Raw genomic sequence first — 25,571 nt, 5'->3', positions numbered from 1 at the left:
GGCTGGGGTCAGTAATTATTTTAACATCAATATGTTTTCTGACATTTTCTATTGTTTTGCCATACACAGAATTGACCATCAATTTAAACAAGGTCTTATCAAATTGGCTCATTGCAGATGTTCGAAGCTCTGTGTTTGTATCAATATATGGCTTCAACTATCTTGAGTGCCTGAACCTCAAAACCTTTCCAACTTTGGTCACTTGAACACCATGTTTCATCAGGAACTGGAGGTTTTTGTAATATATGACATAATCCTGTTTCGGCTCTAGAGTCATCATCAATTTCTTCTGTTTAGAGCCAGGTGAACACTTAACCTCAGGAATTGGGGGCAGATCAGAAAATGTGTTGTGTAAATCATCAGGAATTGTCAGATCAACCTCTAAGAACAGGCCATAGTTCCTGTCATCAAAATCCTTAAGATCTTCAATATTGAAATCTTCAACCCACTCAAGCCCTGCATATGGCAGTTTTTTCATCATAGCATAACCATAGAGGCTGTTGGCATCTACATACAGTATATAATTTGATGGCAGTGCTGGATCATAATCAGGAATATATTTGTTATTTGCTCTGCCATATCTCTGAGAACATTGCACCATGCCTCCTCTTATACATTTTTCCATAAACAGATACATATCTTGATCCTGGATCAGATCCAATTGCATTTTAGTGTTTAAAAACATTGCAGACCATGCTAGGCCCGGAGCACTGTAAAAATACATTGGATCCAGCTTATAATTTTGCATGGAAGATTTTCTAAATGCCTGAAGTATATCAGCTAAGAGGGTCACATCAAGTTTTAAATATGCCCTGTGATAATCACCAAATGTCTGGCATTTTAAATTGTTCCACATCAACTGGGCATGGTGATAATCATCATCAGTGATTCCAGATGCTCTGATTTTGCTGTAAAACTCTTGTTGTGGTGGCAGAGAACACTCATCAAATTTAGAAAAATCTGTAACATAATCATATGGATATACACCCTTCCGCCTAAGTAATTTCAGCTCCTGATTTGGAAACGAAGCACATGTGATTTTGAATTGATCATCAGATAATTGACTGGCCAGTGTAGCCAGGCTAGCCGATAAAATTCTGTAGGAATCAAGAAATCTTAAGTGAATAGGAACACTATTAACTTTAATTATTTTGCTAATGGCAATATATTTTTCATTATTTTCAGCTAAAATATTTAAATTCTGCTTGTCAAACCCCTCGTACCTGATCAGATGATGAAAATCATAATTGGATGCACCATGGCAAAATATGGGGACAAATTTTTGTCTCTGGATCTTAATATTACAGCTATTACACAGGGCCATTAAGAATTTACCATCTGTATGGGAATGGTGATGAACCTTGATATTTGCATCTGAAAATTCAGAATCACATACCGGGCATTTTTCTACATTGTTGAAATCTTCAATCTGATCCTCTGTTAAAGGCAACATGGGTTTTGATTTTAATAAGACATTAGATGCTATGCAACGGCACTCATTTTCTATTCTATCTGCAAATTCTTTGATGGCATCTGCTCCCATGTATAAATCTTCTTTACTAACAACCCCATCCTGTACAACCACATAATAAAAACTAGAAGGTTCATGTAGCTGGTATGATGTAATTGAAAATTCCTCAGGATCTGGACTGCAGAATGCAAGGGGTTTGAGGTTTGATTCAAAATCACATACTATATATGCTGGGTGTTCCAACAAGGCTTCAAATTTTTTGAATTTGGCATTTTCACTTGGCTTAGGCATAAGCATATGAACAGGTTTATGATTGCCACAGTATTTCAGATGCTCAATTAACTTGTTTTTAGCAATTTCTGTATTCACTTCCCGAACCCCATTCACCATTTTTCTACCATCAAATACAGTTAAACATCTTCGGCACAACTTAAATGTTCTATTAAATTTGTCTAGTTGTGTTCTGACTAAAGCTTCAAGATTTTGTATCAGAGTATAATGGTGTGTATCATCCCCTTCAATTAAGAGCAGATCAATCGGAACAGCAGAATCATCATCAAATGTACTGATTCTGAGAGGTGCTATCAAGCAATTGCCACGGCCAGTAGAACAAATAAAAATATTAATAGGTAATTGTTTACCATTAATATCCCTGGCCTTTTTTCAAATTTATCAATATTCTGAACAGACATTGGATATTCTAAACCCTCCATTGCTTCATCAAAATCATTTTCATGTTGTTTATAATAACTTATTCGCTCAGGATGCTTGAAACTGGATACAAAGCAGCTAAAATACACCACAAAAAGCATTTCTCATCATTATTTTCTATGTTAACCACGGCTCTTTTGTTTTTAATATTGGCAGGTAAAGGCAAATATTTAGGTCCTTGTAATGGGCTGAATTCAGAAATATTAACATAGAGCTTGTGTGGAGATCCGCATAGGGTCCATCCAGACTCTTTTGCTGCAAATTCAGAGTGTTTAATATTCAATTGATCTATCAAACTGCTTATTATTTTGTCAGAATTTGCATTTGAATATACCGGTACAGTTTCTGTTGTGGGGCTGTGTAAATTTTGTGCCATTTGGCTTCTTATATTGTGTAAACAATTTGAGGGACAGCTTATAAGAGCCATTTTGTGCATTTAGAATTGCCTGCACATCAGAATTTATACTGTTCAAAAAATTCTTAATGTCACATCTTGGCTCTGATACAAACCGGTGATCCCTAAGTTGGCCATTAAAACTGCTATGGATAGGTGGTGCATAGCGTGGCTGCTTTGCTGGTCCAGCATTAACAGGTGTTTCATGTTTCCTTTTCAGACCAGATGTAGATGGTTGTGGGGGCAATGTTGATGACTTTTCATAACAAATACACTTATGCCATTTGTAATAAGCCTTGCTTAATATTTTATGGCATCTTGGACACATTTTTGTGGCCTTTCTGCATTTCTTAGGGTCACAAATATGCCGGTGTCTAGACCAATTAGAACTAGATATATTTTTTTGCATTGATTGCAATATTTTTGATTTGGCATTTTTGTTGTTTGTTTGTATAAAATTTATTGGTCCAAAAAAAGACAGAACTATGGACAATATGCCAAAACAATTATAACAGCAGTTAGTGGCTGAGCTGGTGCTTTTATACCCAAACAACAGCAATAACTAGGCTCTGGTGATCCCCAATATAAAATAGTTTTGCTCTTTTATGCTGTTGTACAACACACTTTACCAGGTTTCAAACCTCAGCTGTATATCAGCTAGCAGTGAATATTCTCAAAATCTCACGTGTGGAGATATTATTTTGCCACATGTATTTCAATCTTACACATTTTACCAGGACTCAAACCCAGAGCTTTTGTTTACAAGGCAGCAATATTAACACTTTGCCATCAGAGGAGACCTCACATTTTACCAGGACTCAAACCCAGAGCTCTTGTTTACAAGGAAACAATATTAACACTTTGCCATCAGAGGAGACCTCACATTTTACCAGGACTCAAACACAGAGCTTTTGTTTACAAGACAATAAGCCATGGGACTATGTCCACATGCAATACACATAGAATATCAGAACCCAGGAGTTATGAGCTCTATATCAACTAAATACAATTCAAAGTTGGACTTTGAACTGTGCAATGAATATTTTGTAAGACTCACTCGGGTATATATTATCAGAACAAGGCAAAACCTGAATCCATTTCAGGCATATATGATAACATGCAAGAGTGAAGTTTTATGCTCTTCCAGTAAATTGGAGTTAATAACATGATGGCATGGCAATTTTCCCTGAAAGGGCACAGTGTAGATTTTATCTCATGCATGCAAGCATATAAAATCTCCCAGGCGTGCATAATTTATTGCTGGCCGGGACATGAAACTGATCAAAGATTAGAAAAAAACATGAAACCGTTTTGCTTGCCTGCCCTTGTCCTATTGTATTGATCTGTAAGTTGTAGAGGATGAGAATATAAGCTTTTTGCCTTAGTTTTTAAGTGTAGCCAAAACAATATCAAGGGGGGCATATTTTTGACAAGTTAATGGACAACAAACTGAGTGATGAAGCTTTTACACACATGGGCAAATCTGTCTGAGGGGAGTTCTTCTTTTCTACACTAGAATTCAAAATTCTTTAGATTTAAATATGTACACACATGGCCGATTGGGCTATATGCCCCCTCTTGACATAATTTTAAGTGTGGGCAAATCGGGGCATATGAACTCTTCTTTTCTACACTAGGATTCAAAATTCTTAGAATTAAGAGCATATCACACTTGAAGAATTGGGGAATATGGGCATCTTGGCATAATTTTAAGTGTGGGCAAATCGGGCTGTTTAATCAAATGACCTCTTCTTTTCTACGCTATGTGTGTCCTTATAATAGTACCAAACACACTACTGATTGTCCACCCGCCCACCATCACCAACGACCCAACCGATTGCCCACCTGCCCACCACCGCCAAGCAGCCAACTCAGGACCCTTCCACCTTACGAACCTACCCACCAACCAACTGTAAACACACATGGGTTGTTAATTGAACAAAGACAGATCGCGACCGCGTCACACCAAATCTTGCATCGAGTTTCCACAACGCTAAAAACAAGCCACTTCACCGTCATCAAAGACACATGTGCCGTTTTTCTCTCCACTTCCACACTCGCCGCGCAATTTCAACACTCGATTAATAATACCACCGGTAAATATGCGATATCGCCCGGACGGATTTCTTCAAATTCACAGGAGAAAGTACTTACTAAAATGAGTATCTTTAGCATTCAGGACGTTCTTGGAGGTATTTTCTTTCACGGAAGGTAAAATCTTAGTAGTTTAATGTTGCCAAACAAGAATTAATCACTTTTTGCCTACGAAATTGGCATTGCCTGCCACATTATGCCGTTGTTTCCATTGTGTGCGTGCAGATGCGAGAGCGTTTAAAGTCTGCAGTGTTTCCAAACGTGCCATGTTTTTACTAAAATTTCCATTTTTAACTATGTTCGCCGCGCTTTCTTTTTTCGATGAATTTAGGTGTGAAATGAGTGCTAATGGAACCTAACCTAACAGGCCTAACCTAACCTTGTGTGAATGCTTTGTGCGGCTATTCGTGGATGGTTTTTGGGACTAACGTCAATGGTTTGTTGAGCTACCTATGGATGGATTTTGGGGCTAACGTCAATGGTTTGTGGGGCTACCCGTGGATGGTTTTTGGGGCTAATGTGCATGCTTTGTGGAGGTAAACATGAAACAAAACGAAATAGTACGTAATTTTCCGTCATGAAGGTTAGAAACACTGCTTGAGCACTGGAAATCGACAAAACACAAGGTGGCGCGTCATGACGCGCGATGATCCATTACGAGTGCACGCCATATTGTCTATTACAGAAGCGGAACAAGTAAGACAAATAATCAATCGTAATATGAAAAGTTGACAGTATTTTATGGAAAAAGGCACCTTAAAGAATGTTCCGCAAGGTAATATAGGTAAGTACCAGTGATAAAATTAAGGAAATAAATGAGTGAAAGGTGTCCGGGCGTTATCGCATATCTACCATACCACCTTCTCAATTGTTAACTACATTATAGGATTGCGTGTTCAGGATCATTGCAACAACGATGAAAGATATTGTTCGAAATCTCGAACCACAACGCAAAAACACGCAACGCAATTTCCTGTACTCTGATTTTGTTATCTTCCGAAGGCACTACTTTTAAAATACATCAGTCATCCAGCATACTGTGATTTGTACACCAGCAGAGGAGGACTGCTACTTCAGCTTTTATTCTGTAAAGCAAGTCTCACACGGTAAGTCTTCCCTTCCCGACCCACTTCCGACTCGAAACTGTCATAAGAAAGTTTACGTGTTCAGTTCTCGAAACAGCAAAAGTGGGCTCACAAGATCCATAAAATTGCTTCTTATCTAATGGCTACCGCTCAAACACGGCACACCACGTCGCAAGTTTTGATTCTAATAAGCTGGTGAAGATAAGGGAAAATAATGTTTTCTCTTAAAAGAATAAGAGAAATGCATTGGCACTGTTGAAAAATGCAGCATATGTATCCCGTGGCAAAGAATATGATTTTATAACATATGGTCATTTCTAGTTGATATAGTGCCGGTACTTTACGGACACACTAGCATAAAGTATATTTCGATAGAAGTTGCATCTTCTAATGAAACACTTTTCGTACGGTTTTCAAATATACTGTATTACCCGATGCGAACTTGTCAAATCAATTACATAAGCTTCACAACATTCAAAGTGCGACAATTGTGGAATATACAACCATTTTAGTTACCGTATTTCATTGACACTTCCTTGCTCCTAAAATACTTATTTCGAAAATTCACTTGAGCGGATTTCACTGCTCGGGAAAGCGTGAGAACCCTTTTCTAAATAAAATCTCTCCTTTATGATGATTATTAGATTCTCTTGCCTCCGTCACAAGACATTAAATGGAAAGGTGTTGCGTTGCAACACTACATCACGAAAAGGGAAGTCATCGCATGCCTGAAGCTATGTAACGTCGATTATAAATTTAGTACCTTTCTCTTAAAGATTTACCATTAACTTATTTTACAGTTTTACCGTTAGATGTCAGCCTTATCGGCTCTCCACGGATTTACGGCACTCTATTCGTGGAGACTCCGACCAGCAAGCAACTCTCTTTTATCACCCTTCAAGACAAGTAGTTGCTTGGTATTTCTTTGCAAGAGCAAACATGTTGGGTTCACTACAGTGTTAGTTGTTAAGTCTGCGATAATAGTACTTCGAGAATAAGCATGTGATGTTTCTACAATCGTACGGCGATAGGATTTGGGAAGGGAAGCATCGCCTCGGAACCAGTTTGTCTATGTGTTGTAAGTGCAGCTAATTTGCTAATCCGAGTTCGTGAATTGTTCACCCAGTTATTGCAGGCCACACGGGCAGTTGCCACAAGAAAGTAACATTGTGATTTTACCAGCTTAATTTCCACGATGTGTAACATGCAGAAACAAGGAACTTAGCTGCGTGGACTTGAAATTGAAATAGGGTATGCTGAAGTAAAAAAAATAGCCTACTTCTTTGGAATTAGTATAGTCCACGAAAATGTTGGATTTTCATATTAACATAGTGTGATCTTAGGGAAAAGAACAATCTAATATGGTGACGCATGTTCGCTATTTACTATTTAATGCGATGGCGAACTCAACTAGAATCTACGTACACTCCCCAACATTTGCTTAGTTGCAATAACAATATCCCTATTTAATAACAAATTAACAAATCGAATATTATTAGAAGGGCGAACCTTTGCAAAGCGGTATTCTCATGATGGCAATCTTGACGAATCAGAATATAAAAGATACATTTTCTTGTGAAATAAGATGCCAACTTGTAGTAACCGAAATCCTCCTTTTCATAACCTTGATTCCATTTTTAAACATTTTAATTAACGAGCATCTAGAAATTTTATGACGCAATGCAATATAACTTAACAGAAGCGTTAGAGTGATATTTTAGGTGAATACGTCTCATTCTAATCTCGCATGCTCAGAACGAAAAATGACCTGACAATCTATATATGTATATATCAAGAAACTGTAAATGTAATAGTGGTATTGAGTAAGAAACAAGAGTATGAATTTTAATCTCAAAATAACTTAATTTAATTGTTGCCTAGCACGTAAAAATCTTGAACACGAATGTATTGTATTTTTAAAGGTCCAATCATATTATATCTATTACTGTATTATCCTTTTATGCATAAATGGTAAGCTGTGATTCGCATTAAAAAAATATGTAGAACAACAACCTTTTTCATGATTTAAAAGCAAATGCATAAGTAAAAAATTATCACAAATAATTTACGTTTTGGTAACCTAATACATACATATATTTTGTAAATTGTGGTGTGGTTTTTCTATATGTTTATTCAAATTAAAAAAACACGCAGCAAGCACAATTTTATAACTCGGAGCATTCTAGTTTGGTCGCTGTTAGTCTATTTGCCTAGATACGAAAATGAAATGCCACCGGGAAGAAGCACGTTACAGGTACTGTATCTCATTTTTACATACAAAGCGACTCCGTAACCCAGTGATCCAAGATATAAGAAACCTTCTGTTTTCTCTACTCGCTGCACAAGACACGCCACGCCACGTTGGTGTGAACATTGAAGGGTTGCTCATGCATGTTAAACTCATTCAACAAGGGAGAAACCCCCAAACAGGTAAATGGAGGGTAATTTGGGCCTGGAACATTTGATGTTCGGTAAAAATGGCAAACAATATTTAAATATACTAAGAAAATTGCATTGTTGTTTTAAGAGTCCGGTACTTTCAAGTTGAATGTGTCAACTTTAATTATCTTAAACAGGTTTTTAACCTTGCCAACGACTGGTAAGGTATGTAGAGAGACGATGAGCCAATATGTTTACCTTTCTGGGAAAAGCAGGTATTTTTGTCGTGTCTGAGGTAATTTCTAGACTATTCCTACCCTACTCTCTAATGTGTTGTCTGTCCCAGCGCAGGTCCCTTTACAAGTTTAATTTTGAATTTTTCACAAGTTACCCTTTGCACCCTTTTTCTATTTTTAGATCAGAGTATGTGTGAGAGGTGTTTTCCACGTAAAACACTGAAGGGTTCATATTAGCCATACGTGCCGATGCATCCAAACATTTAAAACAAAGTATATCAATCCAGTGATCCTGAAGTGTGGGTACACGTATCACACGTTCAATTTTTCTTTACTTTTCAACTTTCCCGCTAATTCATCACTAGAAATTCTTATCTTTATTTCTCCCAGTACTCTATTGTATTGCGATGTACTGGCAACATGCCATTCCTCGCTACCACTAACTTCTTGATAATTGTAATTTGCCTACTCCCAACTACTTTTCACTCTTTATATTTTTCGCTCCGTACACTAATAACGGAGTTATCTATGGAACAGGAATCTTCAAGAACTGACAATTAAAATATGGACTTGATATACGTTAACGAAAATAATATTGTTTCCTTTTCAGGATTCATTTCATATATACTTTTAGTTTTCAACTATAATAATTTGTCTATAAAATGCATATAATAGCACGCATTATTTTCCATTACATATCGTAACCTAACCTACACTAAATCTAGCATAACTCCGGATCCGATTGACAACCTATTTTAAAAATTTGCACTGTTACTTAGCTCTATTATATGTATGACGTATATTGATAAATATATATAAATTGAGAGACTCGTTTTTGAGGAAATAGTTACCAAAATTTCAATTGCACAAATGTCAGTTGTTCTCCTGCATCTCCAGTTGCGATACGTCTTAAGAGGCAGACATACTATTATATAATTGACTATTACCGATTATTCTATTAGTTATAATTTCAAAAAATGATGTTGGAAATATGAAAAAAAAACGAAACCAACCAACCAACCATTGACCCTCCAGCCCACCATCGCCAACCAGCCAGCCGTTAGCCCTCCCGCCCACCATCGCCAACCAGCCAACCGTTAGCCCTCCCGCCCACCATCGCCAACCAGCCAACCGTTTGCCCTCCCACCCACCATCGCCAACCAGCCATCCGTATGCCCACCCACACACCATCGCCATCCAGCCATCCGTTTGCCCACCCGCCCGCCATCACCAAACACCCAACCGATTGCCCACCCGCCCACCATCACCAACCACCGAACCGATTGCCCACCTGCCCACCACCGCCAAGCAGCCAACTCAGGACCCTTCCAACTTACGAATCTACCCACCAACCAACTGTAAACACACATGGGTTGTTAATTGAACAAAGACAGATCGCGACCGCGTCACACCAAATCTTGCATCTAGTTTCCACAACGCTAAAAACAAGCCACTTCACCGTCATCAAAGAGATATGTGCCGTTTTTCTCTCCACTTCCACACTCGCCGCGCAATTTCAACACTCGATTAATAATACCACTGGTAAATATGCGATATCGCCCTAACGGATTTCTTCAAATTTACAGGAGAAAGTTCTTACTAAAATGAGTATCTTTAGCATTCAGGACGTTCTTGAAGGTATTTTCTTTCACGGAAGGTAAAAATTTCGTAGTTTAATGTTGCCGAACAAGAATTAATCACTTTTTGCCTACGAAATTGGCATTGCTGCCACATTATGCCGTTGTTTACATTGTGTGCGTGCAGATGCGAGAGCGTTTAAAGTCTGCGGGGTTTCCAAACGTGCCATCTTTTTACTAAAATTTCCATTTTTAACTATGTTCGCCGCGCTTTCTTTTTTCGATGAATTTAGGTGTGAAATGAGTGCTAATGGAATCTAAAATAACAGGCCTAACCTAACCTTGTGTGAAAGGTTTGTGGGGCTATTCATGGATAGTTTTTGGGACTAACGTCAGTGGTTTGTGGGGCTACCTATGGATGGATTTTGGGGCTAACGTCAATGGTTTGTGGGGCTACCCGTGGATGGTTTTTGGGGCTAATGTGCATGCTTTGTGGAGGTAAACATGAAACAAAACGAAATAGTACGTAATTTTCCGTCATGAAGGTTCGAAACACTGCTTGCGCACTGGAAATCGACAAAACACAAGCTGGCGCGTCATGACGCGCGATGATCCATTACGAGTGCACTCCATATTGTGTATTACAGAAGCGCAACAAGTAAGACAAATAATCAATCGTAATATGAGAAGTTGACAGTATTTTATGGAAAAAGGCACCTTAAAGAATGTTCCGCAAGGTAAAATAGGTAAGTACCAGTGGTAAAATTAAGGAAATCAATGAGTGAAAGGTGTCCGGGCGTTATCGCATATCTACCAAACCACCTTCTCAATTGTTAACTACATTATAGGATTGCGTGTTCAGGATCATTGTAACAACGATGAAAGATATTGTTCGAAATCTCGAACCACAACGCAAAAACACGCAACGCAATTTCCTGTACTCTTTTTTGTTACCTTCCGAAGGCACTACTTTTAAAATACATCAGTCATCCAGCATACTGTGATTTGTACACCAGGAGAGGAGGACTGCTACTTCACCTTTGATTCTGTAAAGCCAGTCTCATACGGTAAGTCTTCTCTTTCCGACACACATCCAACTCGAAACTATCATAAGATAGTTTACGTGTTCAGTTCTCGAAACAGCAAAAGTGGGCTCACAAGATCCATAAAATTGCTTCTTATCTAATGGCTACCGCTCAAACACGGCACACCACGTCGCAAGTTATGATTCTAATAAGCTGGTGAAGATAAGGGAAAATAATGTTTTCTCTTAAAAGAATAAGAGAAATGCATTGGCACTGTTGAAAAATGCAGCATATGTATCCCGTGGCAAAGAATATGATTTTATAACATATGGTCATTTCTAGTTGATATAGTGACGGGACCTTAAGGACAGACTAGCATAAAGTATATTTCGATAGAAGTTGCATCTTCTAATGAAACACTTTTCGTACGGTTTTTAAATATACTGCATTACCCGATGCGAACTTGTCAAATCAATTACATAAACTTCACAACATTCAAAGTACAACATTTGTGGAATATACAACCATTTTAATTACCGTATTTCATTGACACTTCCTTGCTCCTAAAATACTTATTTCGAAATTTCACTTGAGGGGATTTCTCTGCTCGGGAAAGCGTGAGAACCCCTTTCTAAATAAAATCATCGAGAATAAGCATGTGATGTTTCTACAATCGTACGGCGATAGGATTTGGGAAGGGAAAGCATCGCCTCGGAACCAGTTTGTCTATGTGTCGAAAATGCAGCTAATTTGCTAATCCGAGTTCGTGAATGGTTCACCCAGTTATTGCAGGCCACACGGGCAGTTGCCACAAGAAAGTAACATTGTGATTTTACCAACTTAATTTCCACGATGTGTAACATGCAGACACAAGGAACTTAGCTGGGAGGACTTGAAATTGAAATAGAGTATGTTGAAGTAAAGAAAATAACCTAATTCTTTGGAATTAGTATAGTCCACGAAAATGTTGGATTTTCAAATTAACATAGTGTGATCTTAGGGAAAGGAACAAACTAATATGGTGACGCATGTTCGCTATTTACTATTTAATGCCATGGCGAACTTAACTAGAATCTATATACACTCCCCAACATTTGCGTAGTTGCAAAAACAATATCCCTATTTAATAACAAATTAACTAATCGAATATTATTAGAAGGGCAAACCCTTGCAAAGCGGTATTCTCATGATGGCAATCTTGACGAATCAGAATATAAAATATGCATTTTCTTGTGAAATAAGAGGCCAACGTTTAGTAACCGAAATCCTCCTTTTCATAACCTTGATTCCATTTTTAAACATTTGAATTAACGAGCATCTAGAAATTTTATGACGCAATGCAATATAACTTAACAGAACTGTTAGAGTGATATTTTAGGTGAATACGTCTCATTCTAATCTCGCATGCTCAGAACGAAAAATGACGTGACAATGTATATATGTATATATCAAGAAAGTGTAAATGTAATAGTGGTATTGAGTAAGAAACAAGAGTATGAATTTTAATCTCAAAATAACTAAATTTAATTGTTGCCTAGCACGTAAAAATCTTGAACACGAATGTATTGTATTTTTAAAGGTCCAATCATATTATATCTATTACTGTATTATCCTTTTATGCATAAATGGTAAGCTGTGATTCGCATTAAAAAAATATGTAGAACAACAACCTTTTTCATGATTTGAAAGCAAATGCATATGTAAAAAAGTATCACAATTAATTTACGTTTTGGTAACCTAATACATACATATATTTTGTAAATTGTGGTGTGGTTTTTCTATATGTTTATTCAAATTTAAAAAACACGCAGCATGCACAATTTTATAACTCGGAGTATTCTAGTTTGGTCGCTGTTAGTCTTTTTGCCTAGATACGAAAATGAAATGCGACCGGGAAGAAGCACGTTACAGGTACTGTATCTCATTTTTACATACAAAGCGACTCCGTAACCCAGTGATCCAAGATATAAGAAACCTTCTGTTTTCTCTACTCGCTGCACAAGACACGCCACGCCACGTTGGTGTGCACATTGAAGGGTTGCTCATGCATGTTAAACTCATTCAACAAGGGAGAAACTCCCAAACAGGTAAATGGAGGGTAATTTGGGCCTGGAACATTTGATGTTTTGTAAAAATGGCAAACAATATTTAAATTAACTAAGAAAATTGCATTCTTGTTTTAAGAGTCCGGTACTTTCAAGTTGAATGTGTCAACGTTAATTATCTCAAACAGATTTCTAATCTTGCCAACGACTGGTAAGGTATGTAGAGAGACGATGAGCCAATATGTTTACCTTTCTGGGAAAACCAAGGTATTTTTGACGTGTCTGAGGTAATTTCTAGACTATTCCTACCCTACTCACTAATGTGTTGTCTGTCCCAGCGCAGGTCCCTTTACAAGTTTAATTTTAAATTTTTCACAAGTTACCCTTTGCACCCCTTTTCTATTTTTAGATCAGAGTATGTGTGAGAGGTGTTTTCCACGTAAAACACTGAAGGGTTCAAATTAGCCATACGTGCCGATGCATCCAAACATTTAAAACGAAGTAAATCAATCCAGTGATCCTGAAGTGTGGGTACACGTATCACACGTTCAATTTTTCTTTACTTTTCAACTTTTCCGCTAATTCATCACTAGAAATTCTTATCTTTATTTCTCCCAGTACTCTATTGTATTGCAATGTACTGGCAACATGCCATTCTTCGCTACCACTAACTTCGTGATAATTGTAATTTGCCTACTACCAACTACTTTTCACTCTTTATATTTTTCGCTCCGTACACTAATAACGGAGTTATCTATGGAACAGAAATCTTCAAGAACTGACAATTAAAATATGGACTTGATATACGTTAACGAAAATAATATTGTTTCCTTTTCAGGATTCATTTCATATATACTTTTAGTTTTCAACTATAATAATTTGTCTATAAAATGCATATAACAGCACGCATTATTTTCCATTACATATCGTAACCTAACCTACTCTAAATCTAGCATAACTCCGGATCCGATTGACAACCTATTTTAAAAATTTGCACTGTTACTTAGCTCTATTATATGTATGACGTATATTGTTAAATATATATAAATTGAGAGACTCGTTTTTGAGGAAATAGTTACCAAAATTTCACATATGTCAGTTATTCTCCTGTATCTCCAGTTGCGATACGTCTTAAGAGGCCGACATACTATTATATAATTGTCTATTACCGATTATTCTATTAGTTATAATTTCAAAAAATGATGTTGGAAATATGAAAAATAAACGAAACCAACCAACCAACCATTGACCCTCCCGCCCACCATCGCCAACCAGCCAGCCGTTAGCCCTCCCGCCCACCATCGCCAACCAGCCAACCGTTTGCCCTCCCACCCACCATCGCCAACCAGCCATCCGTATGCCCACCCACCCACCATCGCCAACCAGCCATCCGTTTGCCCACCCGCCCGCCATCACCAAACACCCAACCGATTGCCCACCCGCCCACCATCACCAACCACCGAACCGATTGCCCACCTGCCCACCAACGCCAAGCAGCCAACTCAGGACCCTTCCACCTTACGAACCTACCCACCAACCAACTGTAAACACACATGGGTTGTTAATTGAACAAAGACAGATCGCGACCGCGTCACACCAAATCTTGCATCGAGTTTCCACAACGCTAAAAACAAGCCACTTCACCGTCATCAAAGACACATGTGCCGTTTTTCTCTCCACTTCCACACTCGCCGCGCAATTTCAACACTCGATTAATAATACCACCGGTAAATATGCGATATCGCCCGGACGGATTTCTTCAAATTTACAGGAGAAAGTACTTACTAAAATGAGTATCTTTAGCATTCAGGACGTTCTTGAAGGTATTTTCTTTCACGGAAGGTAAAAATTTCGTAGTTTAATGTTGCCGAACAAGAATTAATCACTTTTTGCCTACAAAATTGGCATTGCCTGCCACATTATGCCGTTGTTTCCATTGTGTGCGTGCAGATGCGAGAGCGTTTAAAGTCTGCAGTGTTTCCAAACGTGCCATCTTTTTATTAAATTTCCATTTTTAACTATGTTCGCCGCGCTCTCTTTTTTCGATGAATTTAGGTGTGAAATGAGTGCTAATGGAATCTAAAATAACAGGCCTAACCTAACCTTGTGTGAATGGTTTGTGGGGCTATTCATGGATAGTTTTTGGGACTAACGTCAATGGTTTGTGGGGCTACCTATGGATGGATTTTGGGGCTAACGTCAATGGTTTGTGGGGCTACCCGTGGATGGTTTTTGGGGCTAATGTGCATGCTTTGTGGAGGTAAACATGAAACAAAACGAAATAGTACGTAATTTTCCGTCATGATGGTTCGAAACACTGCTTGCGCACTGAAAATCGACAAAACACAAGCTGGCGCGTCATGACGCGCGATGATCCATTACGAGTGCACTCCATATTGTGTATTACAGAAGCGCAACAAGTAAGACAAATAATCAATCGTAATATGAGAAGTTGACAGTATTTTATGGAAAAAGGCACCTTAAAGAATGTTCCGCAAGGTAAAATAGTTAAGTACCAGTGGTAAAATTAAGGAAATCAATGAGTGAAAGGTGTCCGGGCGTTATCGCATATCTACCAAACCACCTTCTCAATTGTTAACTACATTATAGGATTGCGTGTTCAGGATCATTGTAACAACGATGAAAGATATTGTTCGAAATCTCGAACCACAACGCAAAAACACGCAACGCAATTTCCTGTACTCTGATTTTGTTATCTTCCGAAGGCACTACTTTTAAAATACATCAGTCATCCAGCATACTGTGATTTGTACACCAGCAGAGGAGGACTGCTACTTCAGCTTTTATTCTGTAAAGCAAGTCTCACACGGTAAGTCTTCTCTTTCCGACACACTTCCGACTCGAAACTATCATAAGATAGTTTACGTGTTCAGTTCTCGAAACAGCAAAAGTGGGCTCACAAGATCCATAAAATTGCTTCTTATCTAATGGCTACCGCTCAAACACGGCACACCACGTGGCAAGTTATGATTCTAATAAGCTGGTGAAGATAAGGGAAAATAATGTTTTCTCTTAAAAGAATAAGAGAAATGCATTGGCACTGTTGAAAAATGCAGCATATGTATCCCGTGGCAAAGAATATGTTTTTATAACATATGGTCATTTCTAGTTGATATAGTGACGGGACTTTAAGGACAGACTAGCATAAAGTATATTTCGATAGAAGTTGCATCTTCTAATGAAACACTTTTCGTACGGTTTTTAAATATACTGCATTACCCGATGCGAACTTGTCAAATCAATTACATAAACTTCACAACATTCAAAGTACAACATTTGTGGAATATACAACCATTTTAATTACCGTATTTCATTGACACTTCCTTGCTCCTAAAATACTTATTTCGAAATTTCACTTGAGGGGATTTCTCTGCTCGGGAAAGCGTGAGAACCCCTTTCTAAATAAAATCATCGAGAATAAGCATGTGATGTTTCTACAATCGTACGGCGATAGGATTTGGGAAGGGAAAGCATCGCCTCGGAACCAGTTTGTCTATGTGTCGAAAATGCAGCTAATTTGCTAATCCGAGTTCGTGAATGGTTCACCCAGTTATTGCAGGCCACACGGGCAGTTGCCACAAGAAAGTAACATTGTGATTTTACCAACTTAACTTCCACGATGTGTAACATGCAGAAACATGGAACTTAGCTGGGAGGACTTGAAATTGAAATAGGGTATGCTGAAGTAAAGAAAATAACCTAATTCTTTGGAATTAGTATAGTCCACGAAAATGTTGGATTTTCAAATTAACATAGTGTGATCTTAGGGAAAGGAACAAACTAATATGGTGACGCATGTTCGCTATTTACTATTTAATGCCATGGCGAACTTAACTAGAATCTATATACACTCCCCAACATTTGCATAGTTGCAAAAACAATATCCCTATTTAATAACAAATTAACTAATCGAATATTATTAGAAGGGCAAACCCTTGCAAAGCGGTATTCTCATGATGGCAATCTTGACGAATCAGAATATAAAATATGCATTTTCTTGTGAAATAAGAGGCCAACTTTTAGTAACCGAAATCCTCCTTTTCATAACCTTGATTCCATTTTTAAACATTTTAATTAACGAGCATCTAGAAATTTTATGACGCAATGCAATATAACTTAACAGAACCGTTAGAGTGATATTTTAGGTGAATACGTCTCATTCTAATCTCGCATGCTCAGAACGAAAAATGACGTGACAATGTATATATGTATATATCAAGAAACTGTAAATGTAATAGTGGTATTGAGTAAGAAACAAGAGTATGAATTTTAATCTCAAAATAACTAAATTTAATTGTTGCCTAGCACGTAAAAATCTTGAACACGAATGTATTGTATTTTTAAAGGTCCAATCATATTATATCTATTACTGTATTATCCTTTTATGCATAAATGGTAAGCTGTGATTCGCATTAAAAAAATATGTAGAACAACAACCTTTTTCCATGATTTAAAAGGAAATGCATAAGTAAAAAAGTATCACAAATAATTTACGTTTTGGTAACCTAATACATACATATATTTTGTAAATTGTGGTATGGTTTTTCTATATGTTTATTCAAATTAAAAAAACACGCAGCATGCACAATTTTATAACTCGGAGTATTCTAGTTTGGTCGCTGTTAGTCTATTTGCCTAGATACGAAAATGAAATGCGACCGGGAAGAAGCACGTTACAGGTACTGTATCTCATTTTTACATACAAAGCGACTCCGTAACCCAGTGATCCAAGATATAAGAAACCTTCTGTTTTCTCTACTCGCTGCACAAGACACGCCACGCCACGTTGGTGTGCACATTGAAGGGTTGCTCATGCATGTTAAACTCATTCAACAAGGGAGAAACTCCCAAAAAGGTAAATGGAGGGTAATTTGGGCCTGGAACATTTCATGTTTTGTAAAAATGGCAAACAATATTTAAATATACTAAGAAAATTGCATTGTTATTTTAAGAGTCCGGTACTTTCAAGTTGAATGTGTCAACTTTAATTATCTCAAACAGGTTTCTAACCTTGCCAACGACTGGTAAGGTATGTAGAGAGACGATGAGCCAATATGTTTACCTTTCTGGGAAAACCAAGGTATTTTTGTCGTGTCTGAGGTAATTTCTAGACTATTCCTACCCTACTCACTAATGTGTTGTCTGTCCCAGCGCAGGTCCCTTTACAAGTTTAATTTTAAATTTTTCACAAGTTACCCTTTGCACCCCTATTCTATTTTTAGATCAGAGTATGTGTGAGAGGTGTTTTCCACGTAAAACACTGAAGGGTTCAAATTAGCCATACGTGCCGATGCATCCAAACATTTAAAACGAAGTAAATCAATCCAGTGATCCTGAAGTGTGGGTACACGTATCACACGTTCAATTTTTCTTTACTTTTCAACTTTTCCGCTAATTCATCACTAGAAATTCTTATCTTTATTTCTCCCAGTACTCTATTGTATTGCGATGTACTGGCAACATGCCATTCTTCGCTACCACTAACTTCGTGATAATTGTAATTTGCCTACTCCCAACTACTTTTCACTCTTTATATTTTTCGCTCCGTACACTAATAACGGAGTTATCTATGGAACAGAAATCTTCAAGAACTGACAATTAAAATATGGACTTGATATACGTTAACGAAAATAATATTGTTTCCTTTTCAGGATTTATTTCATATATACTTTTAGTTTTCAACTATAATAATTTGTCTATAAAATTCATATAATAACACGAATTATTTTTCATTACATATCGTAACCTAACCTACTCTAAATCTAGCATAACTCCGGATCCGATTGACAACCTATTTTAAAAATTTGCACTGTTACTTAGCTCTATTATATGTATGACGTATATTGTTAAATATATATAAATTGAGAGACTCGTTTTTGTGGAAATAATTACCAAAATTTCAATTGCACATATGTCAGTTGTTCTCCTGTATCTCCAGTTGCGATACGTCTTAAGAGGCCGACATACTATTATATAATTGTCTATTACCGATTATTCTATTAGTTAAAATTTCCAAAAATGATGTTAGAAATATGAAAAATAAACGAAACCAACCAACCAACCATTGACCCTCCCGCCCACCATCGCCAACCAGCCAGCCGTTAGCCCTCCCGCCCACCATCGCCAACCAGCCAACCGTTAGCCCTCCCGCCCACCATCGCCAACCAGCCAACCGTTAGCCCTCCCGCCCACCATCGCCAACCAGCCAACCGTTTGCCCTCCCACCCACCATCGCCAACCAGCTATCCGTATGCCCACCCACACACCATCGCCAACCAGCCATCCGTTTGCCCACCCGCCCGCCATCACCAAACATCCAACCGATTGCCCACCCGGCCACCATCACCAACCACCGAACCGATTGCCCACCTGCCCACCAACGCCAAGCAGCCAACTCAGGACCCTTCCACCTTACGAACCTACCCACCAACCAACTGTAAACACACATGGGTTGTTAATTGAACGAAGACAGATCGCGACCGTGTCACACCAAATCTTGCATCGAGTTTCCACAACGCTAAAAACAAGCCACTTCACCGTCATCAAAGACACATGTGCCGTTTTTCTCTCCACTTCCACACTCGCCGCGCAATTTCAACACTCGATTAATAATACCACCGGTAAATATGCGATATCGCCCAGACGGATTTCTTCAAATTTACAGGAGAAAGTACTTACTAAAATGAGTATCTTTAGCATTCAGGACGTTCTTGACGGTATTTTCTTTCACGGAAGGTAAAAATTTCGTAGTTTAATGTTGCCGAACAAGAATTAATCACTTTTTGCCTACAAAATTGGCATTGCCTGCCACATTATGCCGTTGTTTCCATTGTGTGCGTGCAGATGCGAGAGCGTTTAAAGTCTGCAGTCTTTCCAAACGTGCCATCTTTTTATTAAATTTCCATTTTTAACTATGTTCGCCGCGCTCTCTTTTTTCGATGAATTTAGGTGTGAAATGAGTGCTAATGGAATCTAAAATAACAGGCCTAACCTAACCTTGTGTGAATGGTTTGTGGGGCTATTCATGGATAGTTTTTGGGACTAACGTCATGGTTTGTGGGGCTACCTATGGATGGATTTTGGGGCTAACGTCAATGGTTTGTGGGGCTACCCGTGGATGGTTTTTGGGGCTAATGTGCATGCTTTGTGGAGGTAAACATGAAACAAAACGAAATAGTACGTAATTTTCCGTCATGAAGGTTCGAAACACTGCTTGCGCACTGGAAATCGACAAAACACAAGCTGGCGCGTCATGACGCGCGATGATCCATTACGAGTGCACTCCATATTGTGTATTACAGAAGCGCAACAAGTAAGACAAATAATCAATCGTAATATGAGAAGTTGACAGTATTTTATGGAAAAAGGCACCTTAAAGAATGTTCCGCAAGGTAAAATATTTAAGTACCAGTGGTAAAATTAAGGAAATCAATGAGTGAAAGGTGTCCGGGCGTTATCGCATATCTACCAAACCACCTTCTCAATTGTTAACTACATTATAGGATTGCGTGTTCAGGATCATTGTAACAACGATGAAAGATATTGTTCGAAATCTCGAACCACAACGCAAAAACACGCAACGCAATTTCCTGTACTCTTTTTTGTTACCTTCCGAAGGCACTACTTTTAAAATACATCAGTCATCCAGCATACTGTGATTTGTACACCAGGAGAGGATGACTGCTACTTCACCTTTGATTCTGTAAAGCCAGTCTCATACGGTAAGTCTTCTCTTTCCGACACACTTCCGACTCGAAACTATCATAAGATAGTTTACGTGTTCAGTTCTCGAAACAGCAAAAGTGGGCTCACAAGATCCATAAAATTGCTTCTTATCTAATGGCTACCGCTCAAACACGGCACACCACGTCGCAAGTTATGATTCTAATAAGCTGGTGAAGATAAGGGAAAATAATGTTTTCTCATAAAAGAATAAGAGAAATGCATTGGCACTGTTGAAAAATGCAGCATATGTATCCCGTGGCAAAGAATATGTTTTTATAACATATTGTCATTTCTAGTTGATATAACGACGGGACCTTAAGGACAGACTAGCATAAAGTATATTTCGATAGAAGTTGCATCTTCTAATGAAACACTTTTCGTACGGTTTTTAAATATACTGCATTACCCGATGCGAACTTGTCAAATCAATTACATAAACTTCACAACATTCAAAGTACAACATTTGTGGAATATACAACCATTTTAATTACCGTATTTCATTGACACTTCCTTGCTCCTAAAATACATATTTCGAAATTTCACTTGAGGGGATTTCTCTGCTCGGGAAAGCGTGAGAACCCCTTTCTAAATAAAATCATCGAGAATAAGCATGTGATGTTTCTACAATCGTACGGCGATAGGATTTGGGAAGGGAAAGCATCGCCTCGGAACCAGTTTGTCTATGTGTCGAAAATGCAGCTAATTTGCTAATCCGAGTTCGTGAATGGTTCACCCAGTTATTGCAGGCCACACGGGCAGTTGCCACAAGAAAGTAACATTGTGATTTTACCAACTTAACTTCCACGATGTGTAACATGCAGAAACATGGAACTTAGCTGGGAGGACTTGAAATTGAAATAGGGTATGTTGAAGTAAAGAAAATAACCTAATTCTTTGGAATTAGTATAGTTCACGAAAATGTTGGATTTTCAAATTAACATAGTGTGATCTTAGGGAAAGGAACAAACTAATATGGTGACGCATGTTCGCTATTTACTATTTAATGCCATGGCGAACTTAACTAGAATCTATATACACTCCCCAACATTTGCATAGTTGCAAAAACAATATCCCTATTTAATAACAAATTAACTAATCGAATATTATTAGAAGGGCAAACCCTTGCAAAGCGGTATTCTCATGATGGCAATCTTGACGAATCAGAATATAAAATATGCATTTTCTTGTGAAATAAGAGGCCAACTTTTAGTAACCGAAATCCTCCTTTTCATAACCTTTTATTCCATTTTTAAACATTTTAATTAACGAGCATCTAGAAATTTTATGACGCAATGCCATATAACTTAACAGAACCGTTAGAGTGATATTTTAGGTGAATACGTCTCATTCTAATCTCGCATGCTCAGAACGAAAAATGACGTGACAACGTATATATGTATATATCAAGAAACTGTAAATGTAATAGTGGTATTGAGTAAGAAACAAGAGTATGAATTTTAATCTCAAAATAACTAAATTTAATTGTTGCCTAGCACGTAAAAATCTTGAACACGAATGTATTGTATTTTTAAAGGTCCAATCATATTATATCTATTACTGTATTATCCTTTTATGCATAAATGGTAAGCTGTGATTCGCATTAAAAAAATATGTAGAACAACAACCTTTTTCATGACTTAAAAGGAAATGCATAAGTAAAAAGTATCACAAATAATTTACGTTTTGGTAACCTAATACATACATATATTTTGTAAATTGTGGTGTGGTTTTTCTATATGTTTATTCAAATTAAAAAAACACGCAGCATGCACAATTTTATAACTCGGAGTATTCTAGTTTGGTCGCTGTTAGTCTATTTGCCTAGATACGAAAATGAAATGCGACCGGGAAGAAGCACGTTACAGGTACTGTATCTCATTTTTACATACAAAGCGACTCCGTAACCCAGTGATCCAAGATATAAGAAACCTTCTGTTTTCTCTACTCGCTGCACAAGACACGCCACGCCACGTTGGTGTGCACATTGAAGGGTTGCTCATGCATGTTAAACTCATTCAACAAGGGAGAAACTCCCAAACAGGTAAATGGAGGGTAATTTGGGCCTGGAACATTTCATGTTTTGTAAAAATGGCAAACAATATTTAAATATACTAAGAAAATTGCATTCTTGTTTTAAGAGTCCGGTACTTTCAAGATGAATGTGTCAACGTTAATTATCTCAAACAGGTTTCTAACCTTGCCAACGACTGGTAAGGTATGTAGAGAGACGATGAGCCAATATGTTTACCTTTCTGGGAAAACCAAGGTATTTTTGTCGTGTCTGAGGTAATTTCTAGACTATTCCTACCCTACTCACTAATGTGTTGTCTGTCCCAGCGCAGGTCCCTTTACAAGTTTAATTTTAAATTTTTCACAAGTTACCCTTTGCACCCCTTTTCTATTTTTAGATCAGAGTATGTGTGAGAGGTGTTTTCCACGTAAAACACTGAAGGGTTCAAATTAGCCATACGTGCCGATGCATTAAAACATTAAAAACGAAGTAAATCAATCCAGTGATCCTGAAGTGTGGGTACACGTATCACACGTTCAATTTTTCTTTACTTTTCAACTTTTCCGCTAATTCATCACTAGAAAATCTTATCTTTATTTCTCCCAGTACTCTATTGTATTGCGATGTACTGGCAACATGCCATTCTTCGCTACCACTAACTTCGTGATAATTGTAATTTGCCTACTCCCAACTACTTTTCACTCTTTATATTTTTCGCTCCGTACACTAATAACGGAGTTATCTATGGAACAGAAATCTTCAAGAACTGACAATTAAAATATGGACTTGATATACGTTAACGAAAATAATATTGTTTCCTTTTCAGGATTCATTTCATATATACTTTTAGTTTTCAACTATAATAATTTGTCTATAAAATGCATATAATAGCACGCATTATTTTCCATTACATATCGTAACCTAACCTACTCTAAATCTAGCATAACTCCGGATCCGATTGACAACCTATTTTAAAAATTTGCACTGTTACTTAGCTCTATTATATGTATGACGTTTATTGTTAAATATATATAAATTGAGAGACTCGTTTTTGTGGAAATAGTTACCAAAATTTCAATTGCACATATGTCAGTTGTTCTCCTGTATCTCCAGTTGCGATACGTCTTAAGAGGCCGACATACTATTATATAATTGTTTATTACCGATTATTCTATTAGTTATAATTTCCAAAAATGATGTTGGAAATATGAAAAATAAACGAAACCAACCAACCAACCATTGACCCTCCCGCCCACCATCGCCAACCAGCCAGCCGTTAGCCCTCCCGCCCACCATCGCCAACCAGCCAACCGTTAGCCCTCCCGCCCACCATCGCCAAACAGCCAACCGTTAGCGCTCCCGCCCACCATCGCCAACCAGCCAACCGTTTACCCTCCCACCCACCATCGCCAACCAGCCATCCGTATGCCCACCCACCCACCATCGCCAACCAACCATCCGTTTGCCCACCCGCCCTCCATCACCAAACACCCAACCGATTGCCCACTCGCCCACCATCACCAACCACCCAACCGATTGCCCACCTGCCCACCACCGCCAAGCAGCCAACTCAGGACCCTTCCACCTTACGAACCTACCCACCAACCAACTGTAAACACACATGGGTTGTTAATTGAACAAAGACAGATCGCGACCGCGTCACACCAAATCTTGCATCGAGTTTCCACAACGCTAAAAACAAGCCACTTCACCGTCATCAAAGACACATGTGCCGTTTTTCTCTCCACTTCCACACTCGCCGCGCAATTTCAACACTCGATTAATAAATAACACCGGTAAATATGCGATATCGCCCGGACGGATTTCTTCAAATTTACAGGAGAAAGTACTTACTAAAATGAGTATCTTTAGCATTCAGGACGTTCTTGAAGGTATTTTCGTTCACGGAAGGTAAAAATTTCGTAGTTTAATGTTGCCGAACAAGAATTAATCACTTTTTGCCTACGAAATTGGCATTGCCTGCCACATTATGCCGTTGTTTCCATTGTGTGCGTGCAGATGCGAGAGCGTTTAAAGTCTGCAGTGTTTCCAAACGTGCCATCTTTTTACTAAAATTTCCGTTTTTAACTATGTTCGCCGCGCTTTCTTTTTTCGATGAATTTAGGTGTGAAATCAGTGCTAATGGAATCTAAAATAACAGGCCTAACCTAACCTTGTGTGAATGGTTTGTGGGGCTATTCATGGATAGTTTTTGGGACTAACGTCAATGGTTTGTGGGGCTACCTATGGATGGATTTTGGGGCTAACGTCAATGGTTTGTGGGGCTACCCGTGGATGGTTTTTGGGGCTAATGTGCATGCTTTGTGGAGGTAAACATGAAACAAAACGAAATAGTACGTAATTTTCCGTCATGAAGGTTCGAAACACTGCTTGCGCACTGGAAATCGACAAAACACAAGCTGGCGCGTCATGACGCGCGATGATCCATTACGAGTGCACTCCATATTGTGTATTACAGAAGCGCAACAAGTAAGACAAATAATCAATCGTAATATGAGAAGTTGACAGTATTTTATGGAAAAAGGCACCTTAAAGAATGTTCCGCAAGGTAAAATAGGTAAGTACCAGTGGTAAAATTAAGGAAATCAATGAGTGAAAGGTGTCCGGGCGTTATCGCATATCTACCAAACCGCCTTCTCAATTGTTAACTACATTATAGGATTGCGTGTTCAGGATCATTGTAACAACGATGAAAGATATTGTTCGAAATCTCGAACCACAACGCAAAAACACGCAACGCAATTTCCTGTACTCTTTTTTGTTACCTTCCGAAGGC

The sequence above is a fragment of the Lepisma saccharinum genome, unplaced genomic scaffold, assembly GCF_977018435.1.
Source record: "Lepisma saccharinum unplaced genomic scaffold, izLepSacc3.1 HAP1_SCAFFOLD_126, whole genome shotgun sequence".
Classification (NCBI taxonomy): Eukaryota; Metazoa; Arthropoda; class Insecta; order Zygentoma; family Lepismatidae; genus Lepisma; species Lepisma saccharinum.
The sequence above is the reverse complement of the archived record's forward strand: the minus strand, read 5'-3'. Positions refer to the sequence as shown.